Consider the following 5,000-nt stretch of genomic DNA (forward strand, 5'->3'; position numbering starts at 1 on the left):
TGCCGCTGCCGACAGAGGCCCGGGAGCGTGCTGTCGTGGCATTGCCGGCGGGAGACAACACGCGCCACCTATGGTGACCGGCAGCTCCAACGCCAGCGCCACACAAGGGCAAAGCCCCACTTGGGTGCAGAAGCGAACTCTCCCAGCACAGCGCACGCGCCAACACGTCCGCACAACTGCGATACAAACCACCTGCGAGAACCGCTGGGGCGACCGAGCAGCAGACGGCGTCGCGGCGCCGAGTGCCAGGCGGCGGCGCATCCTCAACGCACACAGTCCTCAATCAGACCAGCACACTGCAGATGTCCACCGCGCTTCGCACCGGGCTCGGCTGAACCAACTTTGGCCGCCAGGCGCCGCGTGCAGGGTGCGCCGCAGCGTAGCTGCGCCGCCTGCCGGGCCCGTCGGCTGGCGCTCCTGCCACTCGGCGCCCCCCACCAGCCGCCTGTTGCGCGTGCGCCCACGCAGCGCGCGGCCAACACGCCGGGCGGCCCCCCTTCACCGGCCGGGAACAGTCCCACCAAGCCACCGCCGCGTATCGCTTCATACCCACATGGGCCTAGTCACGCGTGTGGATGTGGCGGGTACCGCTGAAACAACCGGTTAATAGCTGTACCGATCGTCGCCATCACAGATTCACCTCCAGCGTGAACAACCGCTCAACAACGGATTTCCAGTTCATTTGCGTATCTTGGGCAGTAAACGTAGATGTCCACCTACATTTGCGAATTCAACAATTCTTGCATGCCAGGATGTCATGTGTCACGACACGCTACATCAGACCACATACACACTGCGACATGTGCAGAAGAGAACACGTGGAAGGTGGCCCGCGCACGTATGCGATGTACCTTCCGCGATCCACTGTCAACCGGCATCTGCGGCATGTCCCAGATATGGAACGCGGTCCACCAGGGTAGCACTTTGTGTGAGGCAATACGACAAAGTCGGAATACACGCGTCACTACATCAGACGGCTCACGCTGACCTGACCTGACCTGACTCACCGCACCACCACCCCCAGCGACCCAGGGTGACATACAATGCGTTCGTACGTTCCTCCCACACGCCTCTACGGCGTACCACAGTGCAACCTAGCTGTTATTGGGAGACGAGACAAGTAGCATCAAGCACAACATATGGAAATTGAGATTCGACACCGTTGGGCACAGCCAGCGTACGGTCACACGTATCACACTACTTCACTCTGTACGTAACGACCGATGATCGGTACAGCGTGTGGGTTACGCGTACGACATCAGCGGACAATGGACACAGACCATACCACGACGTACACTGAGGGCGTCGACATCTGAATGCAACTGAACAGCTGCGAGGCTCATTTAACACTCAAACGCCAGACCGACCAGCTTGAGAGGACAGAGACACAAAGAGGGGGACAGAGGGGGACAGAGGGGGGGGAGGGGGGGGGTCGGCGATATAGTCCTATTGCAGTACAATTGACAGTGGATAGCAGGAATATGTGGAAAGTAAGCAACACTCGCAAGACATCTACATGAGGATAACAACGACACCAGAGATTCCGAGCAGTGAACTATGTTAGGCAAAGGGACAACGTGGGTTAGGTTAAGGGACAACGTGGGTTAGGTTAAGGGACAACGTGGGTTAGGTTAAGGGACAACGTGGGTTAGGTTAAGGGACAACGTGGGTTAGGTTAAGGGACAACGTGGGTTAGGTTAAGGGACAACGTGGGTTAGGTTAAGGGACAACGTGGGTTAGGTTAAGGGACAACGTGGGTTAGGTTAAGGGACAACGTGGGTTAGGTTAAGGGACAACGTGGGTTAGGTTAAGGGACAACGTGGGTTAGGTTAAGGGACAACGTGGGTTAGGTTAAGGGACAACGTGGGTTAGGTTAAGGGACAACGTGGGTTAGGTTAAGGGACAACGTGGGTTAGGTTAAGGGACAACGTGGGTTAGGTTAAGGGACAACGTGGGTTAGGTTAAGGGACAACGTGGGTTAGGTTAAGGGACAACGTGGGTTAGGTTAAGGGACAACGTGGGTTAGGTTAAGGGACAACGTGGGTTAGGTTAAGGGACAACGTCGGTTAGGTTAAGGGACAACGTCGGTTAGGTTAAGGGACAACGTCGGTTAGGTTAAGGGACAACGTCGGTTAGGTTAAGGGACAACGTCGGTTAGGTTAAGGGACAACGTCGGTTAGGTTAAGGGACAACGTCGGTTAGGTTAAGGGACAACGTGGGTTAGGTTAAGGGACAACGTGGGTTAGGTTAAGGGACAACTTGAGTTAGGTTAAGGGACAACTTGAGTTAGGTTAAGGGACAAATTGAGTTAGGTTAAGGGACAAATTGAGTTAGGTTAAGGGACAAATTGAGTTAGGTTAAGGGACAAATTGAGTTAGGTTAAGGGACAACTTGAGTTAGGTTAAGGGACAAATTGAGTTAGGTTAAGGGACAAATTGAGTTAGGTTAAGGGACAAATTGAGTTAGGTTAAGGGACAACTTGAGTTAGGTTAAGGGACAACTTGAGTTAGGTTAAGGGACAACTTGAGTTAGGTTAAGGGACAACTTGAGTTAGGTTAAGGGACAACTTGAGTTAGGTTAAGGGACAACTTGAGTTAGGTTAAGGGACAACTTGAGTTAGGTTAAGGGACAACTTGAGTTAGGTTAAGGGACAACTTGAGTTAGGTTAAGGGACAACTTGAGTTAGGTTAAGGGACAACTTGAGTTAGGTTAAGGGACAACTTGAGTTAGGTTAAGGGACAAATTGAGTTAGGTTAAGGGACAAATTGAGTTAGGTTAAGGGACAACTTGAGTTAGGTTAAGGGACAACTTGAGTTAGGTTAAGGGACAAATTGAGTTAGGTTAAGGGACAACTTGAGTTAGGTTAAGGGACAACTTGAGTTAGGTTAAGGGACAACTTGAGTTAGGTTAAGGGACAACTTGAGTTAGGTTAAGGGACAACTTGAGTTAGGTTAAGGGACAACTTGAGTTAGGTTAAGGGACAACTTGAGTTAGGTTAAGGGACAACTTGAGTTAGGTTAAGGGACAACTTGAGTTAGGTTAAGGGACAACTTGAGTTAGGTTAAGGGACAAATTGAGTTAGGTTAAGGGACAAATTGAGTTAGGTTAAGGGACAAATTGAGTTAGGTTAAGGGACAAATTGAGTTAGGTTAAGGGACAACTTGAGTTAGGTTAAGGGACAACGTGGGTTAGGTTAAGGGACAAATTGAGTTAGGTTAAGGGACAACTTGAGTTAGGTTAAGGGACAACTTGAGTTAGGTTAAGGGACAACTTGAGTTAGGTTAAGGGACAACTTGAGTTAGGTTAAGGGACAACTTGAGTTAGGTTAAGGGACAACTTGAGTTAGGTTAAGGGACAACTTGAGTTAGGTTAAGGGACAACTTGAGTTAGGTTAAGGGACAACTTGAGTTAGGTTAAGGGACAACTTGAGTTAGGTTAAGGGACAACTTGAGTTAGGTTAAGGGACAACTTGAGTTAGGTTAAGGGACAACTTGAGTTAGGTTAAGGGACAACTTGAGTTAGGTTAAGGGACAACTTGAGTTAGGTTAAGGGACAACTTGAGTTAGGTTAAGGGACAACTTGAGTTAGGTTAAGGGACAACTTGAGTTAGGTTAAGGGACAAATTGAGTTAGGTTAAGGGACAAATTGAGTTAGGTTAAGGGACAACTTGAGTTAGGTTAAGGGACAACTTGAGTTAGGTTAAGGGACAAATTGAGTTAGGTTAAGGGACAACTTGAGTTAGGTTAAGGGACAACTTGAGTTAGGTTAAGGGACAACTTGAGTTAGGTTAAGGGACAACTTGAGTTAGGTTAAGGGACAACTTGAGTTAGGTTAAGGGACAAATTGAGTTAGGTTAAGGGACAAATTGAGTTAGGTTAAGGGACAAATTGAGTTAGGTTAAGGGACAAATTGAGTTAGGTTAAGGGACAAATTGAGTTAGGTTAAGGGACAAATTGAGTTAGGTTAAGGGACAAATTGAGTTAGGTTAAGGGACAAATTGAGTTAGGTTAAGGGACAAATTGAGTTAGGTTAAGGGACAAATTGAGTTAGGTTAAGGGACAAATTGAGTTAGGTTAAGGGACAAATTGAGTTAGGTTAAGCGATAATCTGGTACAGCCACAGTTAGGTTAAGCGATAATCTGGTACAGCCACAGTTAGGTTAAGCGATAATCTGGTACAGCCACAGTTAGGTTAAGCGATAATCTGGTACAGCCACAGTTAGGTTAAGCGATAATCTGGTACAGCCACAGTTAGGTTAAGCGATAAACTGGTACAGCCACAGTTAGGTTAAGCGATAAACTGGTACAGCCACAGTTAGGTTAAGCGATAAACTGGTACAGCCACAGTTAGGTTAAGCGATAAACTGGTACAGCCACAGTTAGGTTAAGCGATAAACTGGTACAGCCACAGTTAGGTTAAGCGATAAACTGGTACAGCCACAGTTAGGTTAAGCGATAAACTGGTACAGCCACAGTTAGGTTAAGCGATAAACTGGTACAGCCACAGTTAGGTTAAGCGATAAACTGGTACAGCCACAGTTAGGTTAAGCGATAAACTGGTACAGCCACAGTTAGGTTAAGCGATAAACTGGTACAGCCACAGTTAGGTTAAGCGATAAACTGGTACAGCCACAGTTAGGTTAAGCGATAAACTGGTACAGCCACAGTTAGGTTAAGCGATAAACTGGTACAGCCACAGTTAGGTTAAGCGATAAACTGGTACAGCCACAGTTAGGTTAAGCGATAAACTGGTACAGCCACAGTTAGGTTAAGCGATAAACTGGTACAGCCACAGTTAGGTTAAGCGATAAACTGGTACAGCCACAGTTAGGTTAAGCGATAAACTGGTACAGCCACAGTTAGGTTAAGCGATAAACTGGTACAGCCACAGTTAGGTTAAGCGATAAAGTTGGTTAAATTTGGTATTGTGTGGGAAGGGGGCAGAGAGAGAGGGGGGGGGGGGTGGATAGTGGTGGCAGTACACGGATGCCTGAGTCACCG

This window comes from Schistocerca gregaria, unplaced genomic scaffold (genome assembly GCF_023897955.1).
Source record: "Schistocerca gregaria isolate iqSchGreg1 unplaced genomic scaffold, iqSchGreg1.2 ptg001248l, whole genome shotgun sequence".
Lineage (NCBI taxonomy): Eukaryota > Metazoa > Arthropoda > Insecta > Orthoptera > Acrididae > Schistocerca > Schistocerca gregaria.